The 13,837-nt window shown below is 52.9% G+C and overlaps 2 protein-coding genes across 2 annotated transcripts in view; both read left to right on the top strand.

Moving 5' to 3' along the window:
• The window catches only part of LOC142243710 (uncharacterized), a 133,662-nt gene that overhangs the window by 92,802 nt on the left and 27,023 nt on the right, over positions 1 to 13,837 (top strand). The gene's annotated exons all lie outside the window — the stretch shown is intronic.
• The window catches only part of LOC142243698 (uncharacterized), a 205,340-nt gene continuing 192,232 nt past the window's right edge, over positions 730 to 13,837 (top strand). The window contains exon 1 of the mRNA XM_075315866.1: positions 730 to 1,238. The gene's annotated coding sequence lies outside the window, so the exon portion shown is untranslated. The remainder of the gene's footprint in view (positions 1,239 to 13,837) is intronic.

Genomic DNA, 13,837 nt, shown 5'->3' on the forward strand with positions numbered 1-13,837 from the left:
GGATCCCGTCCAACGCAAGTGTGAAACTAGCCTAAGATCATTCTGCTGGACACGCTGAGCATGCTCAGTAGAACATGACGGAATCCGACACCATAGACAATCATTAGACACCGTGGCGGAATCCAACGGAATCAGTCAAGGTGTGTTATTTTAATGACAAAAAAACGCTACATGCAGCGTCAACATAACGACTCAGCGTCGTGCATACAAGTCTATGGAGAATAGTGCAGTGCATTAACAGACTGCGCTATTCTCCACAGCGGCGGATTGTGCTGAACGCAAATGTGAAACCGGCCGAAGAGGGAGAACTGGAGCCAGAAGACGCGCTCTACAGAGGGGCAGGGCATACACCACGTGACCGCACTGATGGGAACCCACCAATACACGCAGATGGGCGGAGCATGGACACACCCACACATCAACAGTCACATGACTAAGCTCAGTGCGCGGTCATTGGGCGCCTGACACCGCAGCGGCCATGTTGGATAAGGGAAACCTGCCAGAACCTGCACTAGTGCTGCGATAATCTGATCACATAGAGGAGATAACGCAACAAACAAGAGAAGAAGCCAAAGTCACATGACTGTAAGGAAATGACCTCCAGGAGACACAAGAGGGCGGAATTCCCATACAATGTCCCTATGCCAGACATGGGGGAGACCCAGCAGCGGCCAAACCTGCAACATCCGGGCCCCGGGGGAGGAGGAGCCGCAGAGCCTCAGTCTCCCGACCGCAGCCCGCACCCGGCCTCACAGGAGGAGGAGACCCCGTACACTGTGACGTCACATCCGGCCGGAGCCCGCACCCGGCCTCACAGGAGGAGACCCCGTAGTGTGTGACGTCACATCCGGCCGGAGCCCGCACCCGGCCTCACAGGAGGAGACCCCGTAGTGTGTGACGTCACATCCGGCCGGAGCGCCGCTGTCCCCATCAGTGCAGCGCACAGCGGAGGCCCCGGAATCCTGCGGCCTCAGAGGAGGAGACCCCGTAGTCTGTGACGTCACATCCGGCCGGAGCGCCGCTGTCCCCCTCAGTTCAGCGCACAGCGGAGGCCCCGGAATCCTGCGGCCTCAGAGGAGGAGACCCCGTAGTGTGTGACGTCACATCCGGCCGGAGCGCCGCTGTCCCTTCAGTGCAGCGCACAGCGGAGGCCCCGGAATCCTGCGGCCTCAGAGGAGGAGGCTCCGTGTTCCCGGGAGGAGCGGCCGGGGCTGTGTCCGGTGTTGGCGGGTCAGACGGTCAGTCCCCGGCGGATACACGGAGCTCCTCCATTCTTCTTGCTGTTCTTCCTCTGCCGCTTCCCTTCCTCTCGGCTCCGCCATTATGCGCCGCCGTCTCTATAGCGAGGAGTCTCCTGCCAGTGAGAAGCCGCCTGTGCAGAATTCCTCCATTCACACTGCCGCGGATTATCTCCTCTTTATTCCTATTTCCCCTTTATCTGCATTCTCCTTTATTTCTCTATTTATCCTGCACTTGTGCTCGGTGTCTGGAAACAGTCAGCAGGACGATCGCAGGGAGGACGGCGTGACTACGGGGGGACAGCAGGGGAGGACTGCGTGACTACGGGAGGGCGGCAGGGGTGGACCGCAGGGGAGGACTGCGTGACTACGGGAGGACGGCGTGACTACGGGGGGACGGCAGGGGAGGACGGCAGGGGAGGACGGCGTGACTACGGGAGGACGGCAGGGGAGGATGGCGTGACTACGGGAGGACGGCGTGACTACGGGGGGACGGCAGGGGAGGACGGCAGGGGAGGACGGCGTGACTACGGGAGGACGGCGTGACTACGGGAGGACGGCGTGACTACGGGAGGACGGCAGGGGAGGACTACGGGAGGACGGCGTGACTATGGGAGGACGGCAGGGGAGGATGGCGTGACTATGGGAGGACGGCAGGGGAGGACTACGGGAGGACGGCGTGACTACGGGAGGACGGCAGGGGAGGACGGCGTGACTACGGGAGGACGGCGTGACTACGGGAGGACGGCAGGGAAGGACGGGAGGACGGCGTGACTACGGGAGGACGGCGTGACTACGGGAGGACGGCAGGGAAGGACGGGAGGACGGCGTGACTACGGGAGGACTGCGTGACTACGGGACTGTGACGACATGGACTCTGTCAGTGCCTAGCATGGGTTAAGTTCTTAAAGTTCAGCCAGACATGAAGATAGTTTGTTTATAGACAGGGTTAAGCCGCTCATTGTTTCTACAAGACATGTATTGCTCAATTGAAATACATTTGTCATTCTTGGGACATAGTATTTTAGGAGTGATACCTTTCTAGGCTAACCAGAAAAATGATATTCGCAGGTTTCAGAGCACAGAGGCTCCTTCTTCAGGCAAATTACAAATGAATTACTGAGACCAAACACAACATTTAAATGAATGTTACAACAGGACATGTGTATTGCTAGATGTGATGTAATTTAGCAGTCTCTCCCTCGTCACTGGATATTTTGTATACTGCTTGAAATCCAGCCAATAAGAGCCCAGTCTTATTCACCAATCGTGAAGACCCCAATGGTCTGAATGGAGAGCTCAGGGGTATAAGGAGGAGGACTGTCCATTGCCCGTCTAGACTCTTGCTACATGATACAAATCTAGGATCTGCAGATCTGATTGGCAAGCCATAACCAAACCTGGACTATAACATTACATGGACTTCAGCATCGAATGCAAGACTTCGGCTGAGCTATCAAGGACTACCTAAAGAAGGAATCCAGCTTGGGACAATCCAGTCACATGACTTCAGGCTTTGCGGTCCTCAGACAGCTTCCTAAATCTGGCATTATTCCAATCTCGGTGGGTGCCCGCTGAAAGCGGGGTGCTGCTGGATTGGAGTAAGCGGCCCTGGAAGCTCTGAGGCACGGACATTCTAATCCCTGGTGAGCCAGCGGAAGGGTGAGAAGCTGTTGCTGGTTACATTTTGTGGTTTTGCTGGTTATGTGCTATGTGCCGTTAATTGTTTGGGGATCCAATAGTCTTAATATTGTGATTCCCTCACCCTGTGTTGTCTGAGTAGTGTTCCGCCCACGGTTAAGATCATCGGGCGTTCAGTTGGGAGGAGCCCTGGGACATGCTGTCTTTCTAAAGGTGGCCCGGCCAGCGGATGAGAGCACCCACTGACCCCCCCCCCCCCGGTTTCTCCACTGACGACCGCAGAGGAGCACAGCGTTACTACAGGAGGACCGCAGGTGAGGACAATCAGAGGACAGGAGGGGACCGTAGAATGGCACTATCTTAAAATTCACCATTTATATTTACTGCTAAGGGTATGTGCGCACGTTGCTTTTTACCTGCTTTTTACCTGCTTTTTTGCTGCTTTTTCTTCTGCGCTGTTTAATGCCAAAATGGATGTGTTCTTCTATTCAAGCAAAGTCTATGGGAATTTGGGTTTCTTGTTCACACTATGTTGTTCAAAATGCTGCCTTTTTGTGGCAGAACTTTGGTCAAAAACTCAGCTTTGCAGTGCAAAACCCAAATGGCAAAAACAATTGACATGTTGCTTCTTTGAAAAGCTGAGTTTTTGACCAAAGTTCTGCCACAAAAATGCAGCATTTTGAACAACATAGTGTGAACAAGAAACCCAAATTCCCATAGACTTTGCTTGAATAGAAGAACACATCCATTTTGGCATTAAACAGCGCAGAAGAAAAAGCAGCAAAAAAGCAGGTAAAAAGCAACGTGCGCACATACCCTAAGAGTTGATCGAATCTGCCAAAATCCAGGACTGGCGGATCACTGCCGGATTGAAAAAAAAAAATCCGGATCCGCTCCGGATTCTGGTGCCCATATAAGTCCATAGGGACTAGAATCCGGAGATTAAAAACATTTGTGGAGGGGGCAGGCGCGCACGGTGTACTCACCGAGGCCGTGTCATGGTGGCACTCTTTCCGGGTCACGCTTTTCCCTTCTGGAGCCGACAATTCAATATTCATTGATTTGCCCACCGACGCGTGTAATTGGTTGCAGTTAGATGCGGTCCTACCCTGAGTGGCAGTGTGTCAGCTGACTGCAACCAATCACAGGCACCAGGATGGCAGGTGGGCGGGGAAAGCAGTGCAAGTGTCTGCGGGTCAGTATGGTGAACGTGCGTGTGTTTCAGAAACACATGCACGCTCCTGTCAGTGTGCGTGGCTGTGCCAGTGATGAGCTGTCAGACTCGTACAAGTCTGACATGACATCAGCCGTCACAGCCTGCTTTCTCTGAGCATGCATGTACACAAACACATGCTCGCTCCTGTTAAGTGTGTGCGGCTATGCCTGTGATGCGGATTTTTTTAAATTTAAATACATTTTAAAAAAATGACGTACGGTCCCTTCCTAATTTTCATCCCCAGCCAAGATAAAGCCGGCTGGGGGCTGGTAGTCTCAGCCAGCAGCCGCCCAATATTGCCACATCTATTAGATGTGACAATCCTGGTGTAATACCGGCTCTTCTCGATTGCCCTGGAGTGGTGGAAATTGGTGTAATAAGGGGTTAATAGCAGCGCACAGCTGCTACTAAGCCCTAGGTTAGTGATGGCACAGGCGTCTGAGATACCTGAATCACACTAACCTTTAAATGAAAGTAAACAGACACAGAGAAAAATCCTTTATTTAAAGTACAAAACGCATCCTCCTTCACCTCTTTATTAACCCCAAACACCCTGCAGGTCCGGCGTAATCCACACGAGGTCCGACGCCGCTTCAGCTCTGCTACATCCCATAGCCAGTGGGCATAGAGTATGACCGCTGGCTGTACAGACAATGACAGCCGTGGTGACTGCACGGCAAGCAGATACTGTCACAGGCTGAGGGCGCGTCTGCCTGCAACTGTGATGCCCTGGATCCCAGGGGTCACAGGTAACACCCACCAGACCACACACACACCCCCATCCCTTGTGAGGACACACCCGTCACCTGAAAGGGAGACCTGATGCCTCCGTCAGGGCCAGTAGGGCACACCTGATGGGCGGAGTCAGGTGGAAAGGCACACCTACCGAGGAGACTACTGTCCTGAGGCAGGAAATACAAACTGTCAGTTGTGAGTTGTCAGTGAGGAGTAGAGAGTGGAGGTTGGAGAGTGACAGGAGGAGGAAGGAGAGAAGCTGTCAGGGACCTGGGTTGGAGCCTGGGGTCACCGAAACGTCAGGCTGGCAGACGGTGGTGGCCGCCTGCAGGAGTACCGGTATAGCGATCGGCGGAACCGTAGGGACCTGAACCGGGGAGTCAACAGCTAATCGGAGCACCAGTAACCGGGTACTCAGACCCCGTCTTAGCTTACCTACACTGAGTGTAGGTAAATTCACTGATTGCAGTCTGGACCTCACGGGTTCATCCTCACCCAAAGTCCCGAAAGAAGGCAACAGCCCACCGATACCGGGTGAGAGCCACCGCCAAGGGCCAAACATCCGACGGGCCAGCGCCTGCGGGCAACAGAGAGCTCTTCCGGCAGCTAAACGCCGGGGAGCGGGCTCTACCACTGCCCAGGCAGGGGAGCCAAAAATCACAACAGAAGGTGCAAGGGAAAGGGGCCACAATCAGCCTCACAAGGGACACAAGTAGCCGGCTGCGGGACCCGACCATACCCGAACTTTGGTTTACCAGTGACTTTGTGTGAATTAATAGTGAGTACACCAGTGCCATCCGGGCACGACACCACACGGCACCCTGCACCCCGACATCATCACCCATCCCACCAGGCCCCGGGACACACCGCCCCTACCCACGGTTGGGCTAACATCCAGGCTGCGCCCTCAACACCGATCCCGGGAGCCTCCTTCACTCCCGCCACAGCGGTGGTGCACCCTGTCACCACGACCCGTGGGTGGCGTCACGACCCGTCCAACGACAACGCGGCCCCCGGCTGCGCAACTCGTCCCACACCACCACCCCACTGCCTCCCCTTAACAGAGCGACGTGGCCCCCGGTCCGGAGGCGCTCGAGCCACCGACAACCCGAGCACGGACCTCGAGCGGCTCGGCCCGGCAAGGGAGCGGCCGAACCCTCTCAGGGCAGTACACAACCAATCACAAACGAGACAACGGCTGGTGGGATGGAAAGCTGTGTGTATGCGATGGACAGTACAAGAAGTGAATGCGCGACCTGGAAGCAGTGTGCCGCCATGACACCGAGTCTCGGTAAGTATGAAACGCTGTTTTATTTCTGTTTTTCTTTTATTTTTCAATAATTTTCCCCAGTTCCGGATCGTGCACCCGGAATTCCGGGACCGGCAACCGGAAATCTTTGAAACCGCGCAGATCTGGACTTTTACAGTCTGGATCCATTCAGCCCTAGTCCTGATGACTCCATGATTTTGCTTTTTGTTTTGGTTTCTGCTCCTGAACCATCAGATGATGGATTTTGTTTTTTACTTTTTCCTATATTTTACCATTGTTTCTAATGAATCGCTTATCCGCTGTGTGTCGGCAGTGTTTTGGTGCTGTATGGCGGTATTTGGTGTTTATCAGTATTAGGTTTGTACAGTGTATACTATTATTGATGCGCCATTTATTCCATTGCGCTTTACAAGTTAAAAGGGTATTCAGAAAAACAAGGCACAGACTGGTACAGGAGGAGAGAGGGGCCTGCCTGCGACGAGGCGATAGGACCCTGCCCACGAGGAGGAGAAGGAGGAGGCGATAGGACCCTGCCCGCGAGGAGGAGGCGATAGGACCCTGCCCGCGAGGAGGAGGCGATAGGACCCTGCCCGCGAGGAGGAGGCGATAGGACCCTGCCCGCGAGGAGGAGGCGATAGGACCCTGCCCGCGAGGAGGAGGCGATAGGACCCTGCCCGCGAGGAGGAGGCGATAGGACCCTGCCCGCGAGGAGGAGGCGATAGGACCCTGCCCGCGAGGAGGAGGCGATAGGACCCTGCCCGCGAGGAGGAGGCGATAGGACCCTGCCCGCGAGGAGGAGGCGATAGGACCCTGCCCGCGAGGAGGAGGCGATAGGACCCTGCCCGCGAGGAGGAGGCGATAGGACCCTGCCCGCGAGGAGGAGGCGATAGGACCCTGCCCGCGAGGAGGAGGAGGCGATGGGACCCTGCCCGCGAGGAGGAGGAGGCGATGGGACCCTGCCCGCGAGGAGGAGGCGGCGATGGGACCCTGCCCGCGAGGAGGAGGCGGCGATGGGACCCTGCCCGCGAGGAGGAGGCGGCGATGGGACCCTGCCCGCGAGGAGGAGGCGGCGATGGGACCCTGCCCGCGAGGAGGAGGCGGCGATGGGACCCTGCCCGCGAGGAGGAGGAGGCGATGGGACCCTGCCCGCGAGGAGGAGGAGGCGATGGGACCCTGCCCGCGAGGAGGAGGAGGCGATGGGACCCTGCCCGCGAGGAGGAGGAGGCGGCGATAGGACCCTGCCCGCGAGGAGGAGGAGGCGGCGATAGGACCCTGCCCGCGAGGAGGAGGAGGCGGCGATAGGACCCTGCCCGCGAGGAGGAGGAGGCGGCGATAGGACCCTGCCCGCGAGGAGGAGGAGGAGGCGGCGATAGGACCCTGCCCGCGAGGAGGAGGAGGAGGAGGCGGCGATAGGACCCTGCCCGCGAGGAGGAGGAGGCGGCGATAGGACCCTGCCCGCGAGGAGGAGGAGGCGGCGATAGGACCCTGCCCGCGAGGAGGAGGAGGCGGCGATAGGACCCTGCCCGCGAGGAGGCGGCGATAGGACCCTGCCCGCGAGGAGGCGGCGATAGGACCCTGCCCGCGAGGAGGCGGCGATAGGACCCTGCCCGCGAGGAGGCGGCGATAGGACCCTGCCCGCGAGGAGGCGGCGATAGGACCCTGCCCGCGAGGAGGCGGCGATAGGACCCTGCCCGCGAGGAGGCGGCGATAGGACCCTGCCCGCGAGGAGGCGGCGATAGGACCCTGCCCGCGAGGAGGCGGCGATAGGACCCTGCCCGCGAGGAGGAGGCGGCGATAGGACCCTGCCCGCGAGGAGGAGGCGGCGATAGGACCCTGCCCGCGAGGAGGAGGAGGCGGCGATAGGACCCTGCCCGCGAGGAGGAGGAGGCGGCGATAGGACCCTGCCCGCGAGGAGGAGGAGGCGGCGATAGGACCCTGCCCGCGAGGAGGAGGAGGAGGCGGCGATAGGACCCTGCCCGCGAGGAGGAGGAGGAGGAGGAGGAGGAGGCGGCGATAGGACCCTGCCCGCGAGGAAGAGGAGGAGGCGGCGATAGGACCCTGCCCGCGAGGAGGAGGAGGAGGCGGCGATAGGACCCTGCCCGCGAGGAGGAGGAGGAGGCGATAGGACCCTGCCCGCGAGGAGGAGGAGGCGATAGGACGCTGCCCGCGAGGAGGAGGAGGCGGCGGCAGGACCCTGCCCGCGAGAAAAGAGGACACTGCCCACGAGGAGGAGAAAGAGGGGACCCTGCCCGCGAGGAGGGCTCAGTCTACAAGGGATGGATGAGGATACAATAGGTGAGGGTAGAGCTGGTTGTGCAGTGGTGTACTGGTCAGCGGGTTATTGCAGCTTGTATGCTATGTATTGTATGTATCTTCTGCCACTTTTCCCCTCTTTTGTGGCTTCTTTGCTTTTATTTTCTGATATTCTTTCTTTATTCTTCATTTTGCAGTAAATTTTGTTTGAGGCCTGATGGCATTACTGGCCGTTATCTAGGGGCCCCTTGAGCTGGATTTTGGGGTGACGCCTCGCACCCGTTGGGCTGGATTCTGGGGCGACGCTCACACTCATTGGGCTGGATTTTGGGGTGACTCCTCGCACCCGTTGGGCTCGAGTTTTTGGTGACGCGTCGTGCCCATTGATTTGTGGGGGCGGCACTTGTACAGCAGCTCAGACACACATTGGTATCTGGCTGTAGCAGAGGGTCACTGGTCCATTATGACGCAATGTCTTTGGGTTTGATGCGGGGGACGGCGCCTCTGTCGGGGTCGGCACAGAGTTTGCTCTGAGATTTCTCTCCCCGGCGGCTGAGCTCCGCCATTGTTTGCAGAGAGGTTTATTCTGGACTCTTCTCTCCCTCCGCTCTGGAGGCTGCAAATTGTATAATCAGACTTTTTTTTTTTTCCCCAGAGGTTTCTGAACCTTGTTAATAATGTTGTTGTTGTTGTTGTATTAGATTTGCAGCGGTAAAATTAACGTGTGGACAGCGATCAATGAATGGTAACAATTCATTCTTAACCCCTTCCCGACCTTGGACATTTCCATTATGTCCTGGCGATCACAGGGGCCCCGGAGCTGTGCCCACATGATCGCCACCGGGGACTCGAATACGAAACCTGGCTCTCACAACCAGGGACGACCCCGTGACACTGATCAGAATTGAAAATAATGGCCCAGTAATGAAGGTGAAGGGGTTAAACCAGAGCATTGTGTCACACAAAATAGTTAATAACGTTACCCACATGTCGTCTTTACATCAGCGCAATTTTTGAAGACTTGTTTTTTGTTAGAAGGGTTCATTGTTTGTAACAATTTCTCATCTTTCCAACAAAATTTACAAACTTTTTATTTAGGGGCAGAGGCCCATATGACAGTACCCAAAAGTGGCACCATTGTAAACTGCACCGCTTAAAAATGCTGAAAATCACATCCAAGAAGTTGTGCAATTTATCCTAAGTTTGCTGATACCCCATATGTGGTAGAAATCTACTGTTTGTGTTAACGACAGGGCTCGGAAGGGAAGGAGCGATTTTTGATAGCAAAATTGGCTGGAATTATTATTACTGGCTGTCGCTGTGAATGACTCCAGCACATCTCCGGCCACAGGACATCACTAGTCTCTCTCACTGCTCTGGGCAGATTTTGGCCCACTCTTCTTCCAGTCTCTTCCATAGTTATTTGACTGTTGTGGGTTTCTTGGCCATAACTTTCTCACCAAGGATTTTCCAGAGGTTTTCTATTGGGTTTAGATCAGGACTCTGGGCTGTGGCCATTTCATTGTTTCCAGGATCTGCTTTCCCCATTTTGCCGTGTGACAGGGAGCATTGTCCTGCATGGAAACGGCTGCTGATTGAGTGATGTACACAAGTAAGGAGCCATGTGTTCCTTAATCAACCTAAAAAGACTCCTCCAAAGGAGAAAATGAGCCACGTATTGTTGAAGAAAGTCTGAGACCGATCCTTACCCTGTTCAGTGCTGAACCGCCGAGCAATTCCAGCTGCAGTGCTGAAACCATTACCCATGGAGATTCTCGACAACTCCTGAAGAAGGGGACAGATCATTCCAGAAACACGTAGTGTCCGTTTTATTACGTTTTATTGCTACTTTTACCATTAAATTCTTTTTTTTTTTTCTATTACCATTCCTGATCAGCAGCGCACCTAAACCGCAAGTTAAAGGTCAGAGCAATAGATCAGAAAGCCAGAGCTCCAGAAACTAGGCAGACGCCACTGAGCTAAAGCTACAACTGGCAATAGTGAGACCAGTCATCCAGCTAACTAGCAAGGTAATCGCTCAGAATGGGAGACAACAGGAAGAAACTCAGCACAGCCCTCCCCAGATTGGGTGACTGAACTGTCACAATACTGACTGCTCAGCACGCTCCTGAATATATAGGAAAACTGAGCTGTCACTCACTGAGTCCAGGACACCCGGAATGGCCGAATCATGACAGAATCATATAACAGAAAATATAAGGATTTACTAAAGCTGCCATATCAGGAGAGCTGATCGCTCCGGTTAACTGATCCTTTCTGGTCATCTACAACTTTCCCGTGACTTTTCCTTCTCATTTGTGACTTTTCCTTCTCATTTGTGACTTTTCCTTCTCATTTGTGACTTTTCCTTCTCATTTGGGACTTTTCCTTCTCATTTGGGACTTTTCCTTCTCATTTGGGACTTTTCCTTCTCATTTGTGACTTTTTCCTTCTCATCTGGGACTTTTTCCTTCCATCTGGGACTTTTTCCTTCCATCTGTGACTTTTCCTTCCATCTGTGACTTTTCCTTCCATCTGTGACTTTTTCCTTCCATCTGTGACTTTTTCCTTCCATCTGTGACTTTTTCCTTCCATCTGTGACTTTTCCTTCCATCTGTGACTTTTCCTTCCATCTGTGACTTTTCCTTCTCATCTGTGACTTTTTCCTTCCATCTGTGACTTTTTCCTTCCATCTGTGACTTTTCCATTATTTCTTTCACAGCTCTGAAATCCGGGTACAGATCTGAAGACTCTTAATTCTGCAGCCAAAATGGAGAGAGAAGAAAGTGATGGTGGTGGTGGTGAACGGTGCACAGAGGAGGATCCTGCAGGTAACCGCCCCGGTGAGGAGTCACCACTATATAAAGCAGAGGAGAGTCACGTTCTCCTCGGTCTCTGGACCGGACAGTTCTGGGCCGGAGATCTTATGTTTTGTTTTTTTTCGGGTTCTTCAGCCGTAGATTCCCCCATTCAGATAAATACAGATGATATCTGGTGATAATGTGATAGCGCTATATGTGATAACACCGCTGTGCTCCTATAATATGGATGTAAGATACAGCGGGAACATGGAGGGAAATAGGATTATGTGCCCGGGGCCGATATCTTCATCATCTGCTGTCACTGCTGATGGGGGAGGATTTGCCCAATTTCAGGGCCATGGAGCTGTTAGCAGTTATTAGATATATATGTAGAGATGTGTGGAGATTTTGCCAAATTGCATATTTTGTTTGGGGAAATTTATTTCCAATGTATCCGGTATTTCAAGATATTCTTCAAGAATTTATGCTCTGAAGTCTCTACAGACCCCAGAGCATAATAAATAAAAAAAAAATACTTGTACTCTCCTCACCGTTCACCTCTTTGGCCCCTCTGCTTCTCACCGTCACCCATCCAGTCCTCGGGGGATCTTCTTATCACTGCCAAGCTTGAATCCGTGGCCTCTTCACACTTTTTCTAAAGGGTAATGAAGCCTTGGACACAGGGCTGTGGAGTCTTTAGTCGGAGTGCATTTTGGTGGAGTCGGTATAAAATGGACCAACTCTGACTCATAAAATATATAATAAATTTTGTACAGCGGGTCAGTGCAGTATTTGATGAATATTTTTTTCAAAAGAATTTGGTAAAGTTATGAAATGTCCTATAAATGTCTGTTCTATTCTTGATCTAAGGATCTCGGCTTTTAGTTGTGATGAACCTGAGCTGCACGTTATGTACATAAGTAGTGATGCACGTCCTCAACAGATAAGGGTGACACACACAATGCCTGCAATTATCTCCGAACTGCTGGAGACTCTTCTTGTAGACCTCTGCTTGTAAACATGACCAATCCTCAGGTAAAGACCACTTCACACATAAAAAGATCGCTAACTACATTGTTGCTACGTCAGTTTCTGTGACGAAACAACGACTTCACCAGTGATCTCGTTATGTTTGACACGTACCAACGATCCGCCTCCTGCTGTGAGGTCGTTGCTGAATGTCCTGGGCCATTTTTGGCTCGTTGGAGTCCTGCTGGGCAAGATGGATCTTTGTTTGACACCTACCAACGATCTCATTAACGACCTAGATGAGAACTTGGTGTGATACGTAGGCGTGTAGTTGCGTCACCTTTTCCGCGCCCCCTCTGCACCGATTGGTTGGCGCTGAGAACAGTACTGCGTTCTGATTGGGTATCGCTTCATGCTTTGTTCCTTCTTGAGCCTTGCTTTGAGGATAGAATCTGCGACTCCACCCGGATTCATTCGTACTTTGTTCCCGATTGCTTGCTTGCTTTTCGGCTCGAAGCTTAAGTCGCAGGTTCTATCCTCAAAGCAAGGCTCAAAAAGGGACAAAGGATGAAGCGATACAAAGTTGCCTTCTAGGCCGGCCGCCTAATCAGAGCGCAATATTGGCCACCAATCGGAGCGGAGGGGTGTGTAAAAGGCGACGCATATGCACGCCTACATGGCTTACAGCGTCAAACACTACGCCCCTATTCAAGGTCGGAATCGTTACATAGCTGCCGTGTGACGGTCCCAACGACCAACGAGATCGTTATACAGGTCGCTGCATCGTTACTAAAGTCGTTGGGAAAATGACTTTGTGACATCTCACCAACGATCTCGCCAACAATTTAACAACGATCCGGAAACTGTGACGTAGTAACGTTCTCGTTAACGATCTCGTTATGTGTGACTGGACCTTAACACTAAATGAAGGTAAGTGGTATCAGGTGGCTGAATTGAAGGAATTGCGTCATCCCCCATTTCCAAGCTGAAGATTTAAATGTAACTCCTGGCATTTTCATAAAGTAGTTGAAGAACTTGCTGTTTTGCCTGTCCCAAAGAGTAGATTTAATTGCAGATGGCATTGCTGCTTCAATGAAACGGAGAAATTATTAGAAAATACAATTCTTTTGGCATCTGTGTATGTGGACTCAAGTCATCGTATATTGCAGGATGAGCAACAGCTTACTAAAGGAAAAGAAGCTCTGACAGAGGTCGCAGTTAGGAGTGGCTACAGGACGGCCAAGAGCAAGAGGACATTGATCCTGCCAGTTGTATTGCTGCCATATCTTCAGCCTCATCAGATGAGGAGTTCTCATCCAGAGCTACTGCTGCCGTATCTTCAGCATCAACAGATGAGGAGTTTAATTTTGAAGAGTATTAGTGCAACATGAAGCAGCAAAGCGTAACCGCAGGGAAAAATATTTCACTCCCATAGCAAACAATTGACCAGATTTCAGCTAAATTTTTCACTTCTTCTCAAAGAAGAGTTCAACGGTTCATCAAAACTGACTATGCACGAGCGAATTCCTTTATACCCCGCGATTGTTAGAGAAGTTGCCCGTGTGGTCACTGCTTTGCCACAATTTCAAGTTAGTGTAGAGAGGTTGTTCTCCAGCCTTAAAATAAAGAGGTCAGATCTGAGGTCATCTATGAAGAAATCTGATGGAGGCCAGACTATTTCTCAGGACAAATTCATAAGCTGCACAAATGCTGT

Source organism: Anomaloglossus baeobatrachus, chromosome 6 (assembly GCF_048569485.1).
Source record: "Anomaloglossus baeobatrachus isolate aAnoBae1 chromosome 6, aAnoBae1.hap1, whole genome shotgun sequence".
Classification (NCBI taxonomy): Eukaryota; Metazoa; Chordata; class Amphibia; order Anura; family Aromobatidae; genus Anomaloglossus; species Anomaloglossus baeobatrachus.